Source organism: Panthera tigris, chromosome B3 (genome assembly GCF_018350195.1).
Source record: "Panthera tigris isolate Pti1 chromosome B3, P.tigris_Pti1_mat1.1, whole genome shotgun sequence".
Lineage (NCBI taxonomy): Eukaryota > Metazoa > Chordata > Mammalia > Carnivora > Felidae > Panthera > Panthera tigris.
Window position 1 is genome coordinate 122,618,966 of NC_056665.1, and position 14,034 is coordinate 122,632,999.

Below are 14,034 nucleotides of genomic sequence, written 5' to 3' on the forward strand. Positions count from 1 at the left end.
AAGGTAGATCCAGGCCTTTTCTCATGGAGTTGCTGCCTCTGGGAGTATTTAGGCATTAAAGAAATAATTACAAACATGTAAGCGGCAGCAGGATGTATTGGTTAAGAACATGAACTCTGGAGCCAGACTGGGTGAGAAATCTGACCCTTATGGGGTGTTGTGAACTTTATCAAGATAACTGGTATCTTTCAGACTTGATTTCCTCATCTGTAAAATAGGGATAATCAGGCACCTACCTCACAATATATGGTGATGATTAAGTGAGCGAGTAGTTTCCCAGGCAGTGACTTAGTAAGTATTGGTGATTGTAACCATCATCATTATTGTTATAAACATCACTAAAGGGAAAATAAAAGTTTGGGAGGCCTCTGCAGGGGGAGCCACCATCCTGTAGGGATTCATAGAAAGCTGATGCCAGGAAGAAATACGCAATCTGAGACTTGAAATATGACTAGGAGTTAGCTTTGCAAAGAGGTTGGAGGAAGGCATGTGTCTTAGACAAGAAAGACAGAATGTGCCAAGGGACAGAGATAAGAAACCATGGCACAGTTGAGGAACTGAACGAAGTCCAGAAAGGTCTAGAGTGTGGCATGACGTGGGAGGAAGGGCATAAGAGGTAGGTGAAGGTGAAGAGGAAGGAAGCAAACAGGCCAGGGTGCTGGGAGCAATCCTTTGCATTCACCACTTTAGCATCTTACATCTACACTGACTTTGCAGCTTGGGTGAAGGGTAGAGATGAAGGTAAAAAGAAACGGAATCAAGACACGGAGATTCTGGTCTTTAAGCAGTGTCCAATTCCAGCTTGTTTTATTCTTTTATATGCCAAGCTTATGGACTCAAGCTGGCTGTCCATAGGTTGTCAAACTCTATTTTATATGAAAGGATAGTTTCTGTAGTTATCAAGTGTTTGCTGAGGGCATAGCTTTAAGCATCCAAGGGCTTTAAGGATACTGCATCTGTAACAGACATCGTTCCTGCTCTCAAGAAGTTTATCATTTATTTATCTGAGGAGTTGAGACACCTATACAAGAAGAGTAATAAAATGATACAGGCCAGCATCATGGATTCTATTTGTGGACCAGACTGGGAGGATATGGAGATTCAGAGAAGAGAAGACTTTCTTGAGGAGGGACATGCAGGGTCTCATCCCTCAAGACTACTGGTGGCCAGAATTATCCAGTATCACAAGTCTGATGATGAGGATGAGTCCTGGAACAATCCAGGAACAGGGGCTGGATGATGAGACAAAGATGTTTTCAAGGCGTGGTTTTTGTGAGGTTAATTATATTATTAGATGAGGGGTATTTCAAAAGAACTGCAGATCTTTTTTACAGCTGGATCAAAAATAGGACACAGAGCACTGGGGTGAAGGAGGAAGAGAGAGCTTATTTGGAGCTTAGGGGATGTAAATTCAGTCACTGAATTTTCAAAGCTACAACAAGCAGAATTTGAGCTAAGATGAGGAAGCAGCTGTATGGGGTGGGTCAGTCTGTCAAATTCCTAGACTTTCTGCCAAATCTGTTTGGAAGCTGGACTACCCTGGTATTGGTTTAGGTCAATAGAAAGGTCATTTGACGTCTGAGATGAGTAAGACAGTTTTGGTGCAAGCCACATTGGTACAGATCTTCCACCACCATGGAAAGTAGTATAAGAACCAAAGATCGCTTCAGACATCCACTTCTCCCCTCAGGTCTCTTCCCAATTCAAGGACCTTGTGACTGCTGAAGACAGGAGGATTTCCTGTAGCCAGCGGTGCAAGGTGTCTCTGAGCTCACCTATTCCAAGGGTATATAAATGGGAGTTGGTCCAAGTTTTGCCAAGTACGGTGAAAGTCACTGCACCTTTTACGTTGTCACTTTGGACTAGTCATTAAGAGGCAGCTGATTGGGGATATATGAGGGACAATTATTCCTGGTACAGTGCAGCCAAGTCATCTATTCTAGCCAAATGAGAAGGAGCATAGCAAATTTAAGACATTTGATCTATACATCGCTCAAATCCCAGACGGTTCAACCGTTTGTTTTGTTCTCCTGCTAATTGTTTTTTGGCCCTGTATTGTTCCTGACACCGTGTTCAGAGTGAATCAGTGGAGTGTAAAAATGGTAGGACTCTACTTGCTAGCAGAGAAAATAGAGTTTTCCAATGACATTGTTTTTCTTTATTGAAACTGATTTCTCAGTGGAGATACTTTGAGTATCTTTTATTCATTTTTATACCTGATGTAGACATTTATTGAAACCCTAGCATATTCCAGGCACTGTATTAGATGCTGGAAATGCAAAGACATTGACATAGCCCCTGATGTTGATGAAGGGGTGTATAGTCCTTCCAGGGAAACAAAGGGGAATGCAGTAAATGTCCTAACATGTGGTAGATGTTATGCCATATGTCTATAGGGGAACAGTAGGGCAAACGGACGGGAGAGGCCATGTCTATGTAGGGGAGTGATGATTGGGAAAAGAGGATTCAAGATTTCTTGGATCTTTTTGTCTCCTATTTCTAGCAAAACTATGGTCTTTCTCTGCCTATGACCCTATAGGCATTTCTGAAGAGTGGTGAAGGAAAAAAAAAAAAACACCAAAAACTTGTCAACATTTTTAATGTAAGGAGCATGATCCCCTTTGGATCCAGGAATGCTGCCTCACCCACTATGACCCCATCACTCAGTTTACTATTTTCTCTCTATTTTTCTTTGAACATTAACCAGAAGCTTAGAATCGGTCATTTGTAGGAAATGTGATGAGACTGGGACAATTTCTAAGGCAGTGTGTCCTATCTGGCCCAAATTGGAGTGTTCTGTACTTGGATTTTGCTGTGGGGTCAGTCCTTTGGTATCACTGGTCCCACAATAGGAATGGTAGGGTTAGAGAGGCGTTTGTTAATATAGAATGAAGAAAGCATAGGTGGAATACTAGAATTGGTAGAAAAAGAACAGAGCTGGGGATGGCCCGGGTCAGACACTAGCTCCAAATAGCCCAAGAACTCAAGCAAAGTGAGCAAACAGATCAGTCTATAGGGCAACTCCCAGATCAAAGCTGTCCTCCAAAGATAAGGGAATAAGGCAGGGAACCTAGGAAATATATAAATATATGAGATTAAGGTTAATTTTGAGGAGTATCTTTCTCTTATAGTAAAAATGGATGACTCTTGCTTGTACCCTCATAAGAATGCTTCTACTGCCTGTGAAGATAGCAACTCTAAATCTTGACATTTAACAACTGGCTTGATGTCGTATTTAGATTTTGTCAGGATGATCTGATACTATTCTGCGAAGATGTAGATCTATCTTCCCTTCCCAGTTGTTCAGCTGTATCTATTTGGGTTTGTTTTTCATAGTGATGTGGGAGACGCCTATCTCTCTGACCTAGAAAACAAAGCCCTGTTTTGGTTGCTTCTTGCCAGTCAGTTTGGTTGAAATGCTCTAATCTACTGTAGGACCACCTGCCCTCCTGTGAAGCCCTGTTGTACAGAGGAAACGTTCCAGCTTGTCTATCTTAGGAAGATATGATCAGCTGATGTGAGACAACCAAGCCATCTTCTCCTTGTCAGTGTGGCCAGACTGTTTAGTTCAGTCTGTGGGAGCCAAGCGTACATAGCCAAGATTATGGATTTGATTTTTTTTGTGGACCATCAAGCTTCAATTTATGACGCCACTGCAGATTCTGTCTTCCTCCCTGAATTACTTTTTCTGAAAATATGCCATCATTTATTTAGCAAGCGAGAAAGTAGGATTCAGCATGAGTCCATTCCCATGACAAGAAAAGTAACCTACAGAACAGCACTTAGAGTCAGGGTGGTCTAGTGGTTAATGGCATGAATTTTGGAGTCACATAGACCTGGTTTCTGTGCTGATTCTGTCACTTACTAGCTAGGTGATGTACAAAAAACTTCTCTCTTAATTCTTCTAAGTCTCAGTTTCTTTATCTATAAAATGGAGAGACTAATACTTTCTTGGTAAGGTTCTCTTGGTTGCAAGCTACAGAATCTACTATGGCTAACAGTCAAGGAAGAGGATTTACTGCATGATTACCTAGAGAGGTATTGATCAAATGAAGATCTCACTAACTACATTTTTAAAAAGGAAGCAGAACAGCTCTAGGGACCCTAAGGCACTGTGATTCAAGTGACTCATGTCTCCTGGCCTCCAGGTACTGGATTTTTCTATCCAGCATTTACATTTTCCAGAAAGGGAAAGTGGCCCAGTTTGGTTTATCTGTCTTTCCTTATATCAATCAGCTCTGTTTAGGTGGGTGGTCCCCTAGAATAGATATGAAGGATCACGGGTGTGTGTGTGTGTGTGTGTGTGTGTGTGTGTGTGTGTGTGTGTGTGTGTAAATAAGATATTACTGCACCATTTTGCTAGTGCTCTTTCTTGGCTAAGCTCAGCATATTCTGACCCATAAGGCCATATCCTATGACAGATATCCAGCCATGTGGAGCTGCTTCTGTCTGACAAAAAGAAATATTATCCGGAATCATGGAAATCGGATGCCTTTGAAAATAATAATTTGCACAACGAAGAGAATGTGATGAGAGGGTAAATCTGCTCTTCTCACTGGTTCCTGGGATTCCATTCATCTTATATAAACACCAGCTGAAAACCAAGAATACAGATATTTTGAGTTTTCTTAAGTGACTCTTGTTCCAACAGGAAAAGAGTGCAGACAGCAGCTGCTCTCCCTTGCAGCCTAGGGACTTCCCTTTCAGCCAGCTCTCTGAATGCTGCTGTGTGCCTCTGGAGTAGCAGCAGTGCGTTCTGCCTGGGAAGGGTGAGTTCCCACCCTTAGATGGCACTGGAATGTGTCATTTGGATGCCACATGGAAATTTTGGCCTCAGAAATAGAGTTGGCAGGTGCTGTTGATGTTTCTGTTCCTAATCTTTATTTCAGTAGGTGAGGAATTGGAAACTCTGAGAGGTTAACATCACTTTAACTTGGAGTAGCTGTAGAATGGTTGAAATTTATGATTCCTGACTTTTAATCTCTTGTACTTTCCATTGCATTGAGCAACCTTTCCTTCCTGTATATCTGAGAGAGGTCAGATTGTAAGGTCACTGAGGGAGGGAAAATGATGCATTACATATTTTTGTTGCCCACCTCCCCCAGTCTCTAGCACTGTGCTGTACACATACTATTGTGGTTAGGAAATGTTGGAAGACCTCAGTCTTCATTCCTGGGCCTCCTGTTAGTCTGCATACTCCCTTTGGTGTCCTCATCCATTGCCATGGTGTCAGAGGTCATCTACATGTTGTTGACTCCCAAATCAACTAGCTTGGCAGATCTCTAGCTTGGCAGTCTCTGGAATCCCAGATTTCTGTATCCGGTTGCTTGTTTGAGATATCCATTTAGATTTCTGATAGGTATCTTAATCATAACATTGAAAAATAAATTTTGAGTCCCTCCTCCCAGTGTTAAGACTCTTCCCCCACCACCTTCAGTCTCAGTAAATGGCATCACCATTGTCTTTGGCATTACCATTGTCTTTGGCATTTTCCTTGATTTTTCTCCCACTTTTTTAAATCTTTCACAGCAATTTCAGGTAGACCTCTTATTTAAACCCGTCCTCATCTGTTCACCTCTCTCCCTCTCCACCACCATCCTCTTAGGTCAGTCTACACTAATCTCTTTTTTGTGCAACTAGATAGCATGTCAGATGGTTATGAAAAGCTCAAAATCATTTTCCGCCTTTTTCCGAGTATTAGATTATTAAAATATTTATATATTCAGTATTTTCCTGTATTAAGTATCTTTAGTTTCAGTGGCTCTTCATTCCCCAAATTGTAGGAAATGAAGCTATGATACTTCTTTGGAAAGAACTTCAACATTAACATAGCGGTTCCACAAGTAGGCATCTGTCTCTTCTCTGTACCAGGCTTGGTGAGCTAAGTTGTGAGGATGAAGTTTTGTAGGAGACATGGTTTCTGTTCTTCATGAACTCATAGTCTAGTGGAGGGGCTGGAGAAGTAGTCTGCAAATTGTAATGCAATCTACCAATGGCAGTAATTCAGAGAATAATCATAGGGAAGAAAAGATGGCAATTAGAAATCAAAATATGTTTAGCACAATATATCACTTTATAACTGGTTCTGGATCCACTGGGGTCTACTCAGACTAACACTGGTGTAGGAATAACAGAAGCCCTGACTTCTAAGGTCAAACATAATAATGTTGGTTGCTTTTATAGGTTCCAGTGCCATCGAGGATCTGCTCCCAATCCCCAGGGATACCCAGGCCCTTTATTTAGATGTGTGACCTTGAGGTTCTTACTTGGATACTCTGGCCTCTCTGTTCTGCAAAAATAAAATGAGACAGTTGTGTTTCATGCTCTCTCAGGGCCCTTCCAATTCTAAAACTCTGTGACTCTCAAATGTCATCGGCTTGGCAGTATCTTTCCTTATCCTGAGTAGAGGGGTAAAGGTGAGTGAAGGGCAGAATAGGAATGCAAGTCCTTGTTTTGTTACAGGCTGCATAACTGTCTAAGTTAGGAGGCTGGGTTTAGTTACATCAGCACTGCAGTGAAGTTTTTGGATTCTTTAATCTATGAAAAGTAATACCTTGGTGTACCGGGAATACTTCAGGCCCGTGATACATAGGTTTTAATTGGTGGATTCATGAATAGAACCTTGGATTTCTTAACATTTAAAGGCTGTCACCTTTTTGGTCCAGTTTTTAACCCCTTTTGATGGGTAATGATATTTATCAGAGAAAGTGGCTTCTCAAGAAATATGCAATTCATGAGGTGCCTGTGTGGCTCAGTTGGTTAAGTGTCTGACTCTTGATCTCAGGTCAGGATCTTGTGGTTCATGAGTTCGAGCTACACGTTGGGCTCTGTGCTAACAGCACAGAGCCATCTTGGGATTCTCTCTCTCTCTCTCTCTCTCTCTCTCTCTCTCTCTCTCTCTGCCCCTCCTCTGCTTGTGTACACGTGTGCATACACTTTCTCTCTCAAAAGAAATAATCCAGTGAAGAAATGGGCAGAAGACATGAATAGACACTTCTTAAAGAAGACATCCAGATGGCCAACAGGCACATGAAAAGATGCTCAACTTCACTCCTCATCAGGGAAATACAAATCAAAACCACACTGAGATATCACTTCACGCCAGTCAGAGTGGCTAAAATGAACAAATCGGGAGACTATAGATGCTGGAGAGGATGTGGGGAAACGGGAACCCTCTTGCACTGTTGGTGGGATTGCAAACTGGTGCAGCTACTCTGGAAAACAGTGTGGAGGTTCCTCAAAAAATTAAAAGTAGATCTACCCTCTGACTCAGCAATAGCACTGCTAGGAATTTACCCAAGGGATACAGGAGTGCTGATGCATAGGGGCACTTGTACCCCAATGTTTATAGCAGGACTTTCAACAATAACCAAATTATGGAAAGAGCCTAAATGTCCATCAACTGACGAATGGATAAAGAAGATGTGGTTTATATACACAATGGAATACTACTTGGCAATGAGAAAGAATGAAATATGGCCTTTGGTAGCAACGTGGATGGAACTGGAGAGTGTTATGCTAAGTGAAATAAGTCATGCAGAGAAAGACAGATACCGTATGTTTTCACCCTTATGTGGATCCTGAGAAACTTAACAGAAGACCATGGGGGAGGGGAAGGGGAAAAAAGCTGGAGAGGGAGGGAGGCAAAACTATAAGAGATTCTTAAAAACTGAGTATAAACTAAAGGTTGATGGGGGGTGGGAGGGAGGGGAAAGTGGGTGATGGGCATTGAGGAGGGCACCTGTTGGGATGAGCACTGGGTGTTGTATGGAAACCAATTGGACAATAAATTTCATATTAAAAGTAAAAAGTATACAATTCATTAACATCAAATGACATGTCCTCACTTTTTCTTATCTGTTGGTGCTTAGATTATACAGTTGTATCTCTGGTTACCACTGTAGCAGTGCTCAGACTTAGCCTCTTTGTTTTCCTCTTCCTGTTTTCTAAGTTTTCCTTCCCACAGGCTCAAGATTGTATGATCCCAAGAAATTGTACCATAGTCCATGAACCCTTCCTAAGTGTTATTCTACCAGGTTAGGATCTGAGATTCTCCTGATCAAAGCTGCCCCTGTAACTTGAAAGAGAGTAAGGGAAGGGAATTCTGGCTATTCTGGAGTCTTGAAGCTCAAAGGTCTCAGAATTGGTTGGGGATTTTGTACATCCTTGAAAAATTTATAGCTAAGCCTATGTTCAGCCTGAAAATATGAGGGTCAGAACTTTGGGGCAGCACATGACAGCTGCTTAGAACCGTTTCATACCTGCTGTGGGCTGTGGTTTTGTCCAATGCACGGACATGGTGGCCATTTATATTGCTGCTGTATACCTTTATCACTGTCTTTGCTAAAAGCTTCTTAACTGCTAGCAGACATCTGCCTGATGGGTGCAATAAATTGAGATGCTGCTGAATTAGGAGAAACAAGTGCTTTAAAATACACACAGAGGGATTATCATAGTTTTTTCCAACATCTCTGGCTTTGTGTGTCTTTTCATAGATAGATGAATTCTTCCTTGCTCCAGTCAGATTAAGAGGAAAGGAAAGTTAAGAGATCTACTGTTTATTGAAAGAAATTATGCGCCTGCTCTGTGTTAAGTTCTTAATATACACTGGGCCATTTAACCCTCACATCCACTCTGCAGGCTGCATATTATTATCCTCATTTTCTGGTTGAAGAAATTAAGGGCTTGATTCATTCATTCCAAAGCACCTATTTAGCACTATGTGCCAGAAGCCATGTTGAGCCCTCAGGGTACAAAAGCATTGATCATGTCTCTCCTCATAAACATTCTAATAAATTCTGATATCTGAGGAAGGTGGGACATAAATTCCAGGAGGAAGTATCATGGACAGCATCACAAATTAGGTGACACTAGAGCCGAGGCTTGGTAAAGTAGTGGGTCTCTCCCAGGTAGACCAGGCAGGTGAAAGTATTCCAGGCAGAGGAAGCAGATATGTGAAGGTGACTTTGGTAAATAGGAAGTTTTCCTGGTGTATGGAGTCTAAAGCTTGGGAAGTAGGAGAGGAATTTGAGGGGATATTTTACAAGGTGTGGCTGGAGGGGTGGCATGGCCAGTTGTGAAGCACTTTGTTCACTCTCCCGACAAGTTTGGACCTTCTCTTACAGGAGGCATGCTATTTTTAGCAATGTGAGAACAGGGTGGGATGTGGGAGACAGGAGCCAACAGACTAGTGTGCATTAGTTCTGTTTGCATTTGCATTAATTCGGGAATGAGAAATAAGAGCCCTAAGTGAGGTAGAGGGAATGGAGGTTGCGTTTGGGGGGCACATCCAATAGATATTAAAGGGGAAGTATCAATAGGACTTAATTGTACAGTAGCTAAAGAGTGTTCAAGACTTGATTAGAACAAGGGTTTGGCCACAAAAGTTATTCTTTCTTTCCTGTTCTACTCAGCCATCTCAAATCAGCTAGAGATGCTTGGGAGGAGAGGGGAGGAGGTAACTAGTAGTCCCCTACATACGCTGGTCCCACTCTGAATATATGTGCCTAACTCTCTGTGCCTCAGTGTTTAGATTTACCACTGAGAATATCCACAGTGGCTGCTTAATTGGCTTGTTGGGAACCTCTGTTATAAACCAAAATGTATGATGTACTTACATAGATAAGCCAATATACCCCTTTCTGAATTTGGAGTTCAGCAATTCAAGAATGGAAAAAAAAAATTATATGGCTGGTGTTCTTATCCTGTTTTTTCCTTCTGTTGTAGAAATAATCTAGATGGAATTTTTGTGTTTAAGCATAACAATACAGGCTAGAAGTTAAAAGTTGGAAGGAGGGTTGTGCCGGAAGGAAAACATACCAAAGCCTGCTCTTCTCCATTCTTTAAATGGTTTGTACTTGGAATCAAGACCTGACTCCAGTATAATCCTAGATTTTGAAGAACTAGGTTAAAATGATCTGTTGTTGACAACTGTGATTATCTCATACTCTGGCATAGATTTGATGAAAAAAATGAATTGTAGTTTCTTTTATAAAAGTGGGCATGTTTGATATTAAGCCAAAAGATTCTTACAGATAGGGAAATCAGATTTTTAATTTTTCCTTATTCTAGTCTCTCATTAGGACTTTACAGCAATGATATTTAATACCGAGGATTGTGGATGTGTCTGTGCATAGGTCACATGTATATAGTTTCCCTCCAGTTTCCCAGATGTGTCTATATTTTCATGGGTTCTGTTATAACCCAATTATTAACGTGAAGAGACAACACACCTGTAGCAATCATGAATAAAAGGCACGAACTCAAAACCTGAAACTGGATTGACCCAAAGAAAACCAGAGAGAGTATTAAAGAGTCATAGATCTATTTATCTTGCCAGAGGCTCAGATGTTATCTGGCATAACAATCCCCCCGGCCCCCCCTCCCCAGTTTTAGGTGAGGAAACTGAGGCCTCCAGGTAGGAAATGAATTGCCCAAAGGATGGAATGTAATGTTCTTAACCCCTCATTTCAGTTCCCTTTTGGTTGAATTTTTTTAAAGAAATAGGCACTGGCAGTATCTGTGCATATTTTGTGAAGATATATGTTTATGTCCCTGTGGCCTACTAAGCAGTAGAATTATGACATTATAGGAAAAGCATTTAGTCCATTTCCAGTAATTTAGTCTTATTGGTAAATTTTTTTGAAATGTTGGCAGTTGATTTAGAGAGAAGAAATATGAAGATAAAGACATGTATACGTTTCTCCTCCCTCCATCCCTCCCTCCCTCCCTCTCTTTCTTTCTTTCTTTCTTTCTTTCTTTCTAAATGTCATTTTATTTTGGGAAAGAGAGTGAGTGAGCAAGCAGGGAGGGGCAGAGAGAGAGAAAGAGAGAATCCCAAGCAGACTTTGCACTATTAGTGTGGCGGGCTCTATCCCATGACCACAAGATCATGACCTGAGCCAAAATCAAGAGTTAGACGCTTAACCAACTGAGCTGCCCAGCGCCCCTGCTCCTTTCTTTCTTTCAACACCTATCTCCTCTTGCCCCATGAGCAACAAATAAAGGCAGCTCAACAGAGAGGATGTTGTAGTGACAAGTGCATCTGGGACTTAGGGCTGGAATCCCTGGGTACGAACAGCTCTTGGAAGGCCCCCTTCTGAGGACTATTAGACTGCCATTTCCGTGGCAAAGAGATGCAATCTTTCTTGGAGAAGATCATTTCATGCTTCTTAGCATGTTTAACCTTTACAGCAAGCCATTCTCATCAAAATGACAAACCCCAGCAGAGCCTTCTGAGAGGCCAGTAAATCAGAAACCTTATGAAATCTGTGGGATTAGCATGCTCGCCTTCTTTGTTTCCCCAGGGGAAGAAAGCCCGGTGCCTTTCAGATTTCAATCTTCTCTGCAGGCCTCTTGTCTGGAGTTCCCTGCTGTGGCCCACTGGTATTTGAATACTGTTTTCCTACAGTTGCCCACAGCCACATACTAACACCAGCCAAAGGCAGCACATTCTGTATCTCCATCAGTGACATTGTAAATGGAAGGTAACTGCTCTGATGTTTGCTTAGTTGAATTTTTCCCACCCTTGAAGTCTTCCTTTCTGGGTCTGAAGATAGTGCCTGGCTCTTAATGTCACCATGCGTGGTGACAGGCAGTTGCTCATCTCCAGCTGGGTGTCTCTGGTCCCCATGCCCTATTTTCCAGTCTGTAAGGAAACTTCTTTCACGAACAACCCAACTTCTCCAGCTGCTGCAATGTGGGGCCTCCTTCTGTGGAAGTCTACAGAGTCAAGTCTATGTTGAGCACAGAAGTGGAAAGAAAAAGGGTTGATGAATAAAAGTGCTGTTCGGGTGATAAAAACACCTTTATAGGGGATGGTGGGGGGTGACTTTTATCAGAATTCATAGGGTCATATTTAGAGTTGGAAGGGACCTCTGAGGTTTTTGAGTCTAACCCAGTATCTGTTGCATAAACATCCTTGATAAAATCCCTGAAGTGTTCTGTGGACTCTATGGGAACATTTGCTCTGTTTCCATATGCTATGCTAAATGCTTAGCAATGGGTAGCTTATTTAATAGTTGTAATAACTGTATAGGATAGGTGCTATTTTTATGCTCAGTTTACATCTGAGGAATGATAGGGTCAAGGATAGGTTAAGTAACCTGCCCAAGGTTATCCAGTTCTTCTGGGCCCTCCACCCCTGAACCCACTCTTTTGTTATCAATAATACTCTATGGCTCCAAGTGATAAGGGAGTTCCTCTCCCATTTCATGTTTGGATAGCACTAAATATTTGAAAAGTCTCCTTTTTGCCGTGCACAGAGGTCTCAGTTCTTCTAATATCTTACTTTTGATCTTGGTTCAGGATTTGGGAACTCTACAGGATTTATCCACTCATTTGACATTTACTCAGTACTCACTATGCCATGGACACCTGGGATATATAGAACTGATCAAACCTAAACCCTCTTCTACAATAGACCTTCAGTTACTTAAAGATGACTGTCATTTTCCACTGAAATGTTGTCAGTCATTCGCAGGATAAACATCACTGCTTTCTTCAGCCACTCGTCACCTGTTGGGTTTTGAGTTTCTCCATAATCTAGTAGTTACTGAAGTGGCTTGAGGAAGATGAGGAGGGACTGTGCGCTCAGGAAATGGAAGTATAGCTTCCAGTACCAGGGAGCTGTGCGAAGTAGGCTAAGCCCTTTAGGCAGCAGGCACGTGTTATTAAAACAATAGCCTAAACAATTCTCAGACATTGTAACATCTTATGGACTATGGGTTTGTGTGGCGGGGGACTCACTGGTATATTAATGAGGGGTATATACTTTTGATAGTTTCTGATCCTGAAAAAAATGCCTCAGGCCCACCGTTGGCAGCATCACATTTACTGCCTAGTTGTATTTCTCAAAATAGTTCTAGACTGAGTGGGTTACATCACATATTTCATAGCAAGGCTGAATTTATTTTTGGACGTAGGAACTTCTCAGAGATCACTCAACAAGGAAACCGTGTTTTTGCCACGTATCAGCTGATACAGATTCATTGAATGCTAGAGCTGGTCACAGCCTTAAAAGTCACCTGTTCTAGTGCTGGTAATTCACAGAGGAAGAACTGAGGTTCAGTTTGGTTATATAAGTTGTCTAGAGTCACATAGGTAGCCATAGTGGGGCTTGTAACTCAGTATTTTGAATCCTGGACTGGGACTCTCTATCCTCAGGCAATGTGAGGAGGTGCTCTGGCTTTGTCCCTTTGGTGTGGTCATCCTGTGTAGATGACAACAGGATGCTTGTGTAGAGCAACTCAGAACCTTTCTGCACAAGCTCAGTGGCTCCTTAGGATTTTTTTTTTTTTTTTACATGTAATAGTCCCTTTATTTATTGCAAATAGGCTAGGCAATTAATTCACAGTTAGCAACTTATGGCCTGGAAAATCTCATTACCCGAACCTTACATTATCAACACATCTGTTTTAAAAGAGATGCTTAAAGAAGTGGTGTGAATATCCAGATTCCTGATCATCTCCAAGAAAGGGTGGGAGGAGCCACTGAAAGGCAGTTTTGGAAGGAGTGTAGAGTTGTTCCAAGGTTATCAAAGCCACTGAAATTTACACATCAGGGAGTATAAAAAGGGAATTCACATTTATTGAGTATCTACTATGTGCCAGGTATAAGTTGGTGTTTAGGTTAAGATGCAGGAGTTTTGGAGTCAGACAGAGCTGGATATGAATCCCAGTTCTGTACTGATTACCATGTAATCTTGGGTGTATTTTTAACGTCTGTAAGCCTCCATTTTCTGATCTAGAAAACAAGCCTTTTGGGGGTTGTTGTGAGGCTTAAATAAGATGATTATGTAAACATATTAGCATGACACCTGTAACTTTATACATATTCAATACACAGAACAAGCTTATAAAGTGTGTGGTATAAGATTTTTAAGATAAGTAAACCAAGACCCAGAAAGGTTAAATAACTTGCCATAGTCACAAATACTAGAGGTCAGAATTTTAAAACCTAGTCTGTTAGATTTTATATTATACTTTGCCATTCATTAAAATGGGAGGTCCTTGAGGTGATGGAATTGGGTACTTT

General features: G+C 41.5%; 1 protein-coding gene across 9 annotated transcripts in view; it reads left to right on the forward strand.

Annotated features, from left to right (window-relative positions):
• NRXN3 (neurexin 3) overlaps positions 1 to 14,034 on the forward strand; it is a 1,570,788-nt gene that overhangs the window by 519,105 nt on the left and 1,037,649 nt on the right. The window lies entirely within an intron of this gene.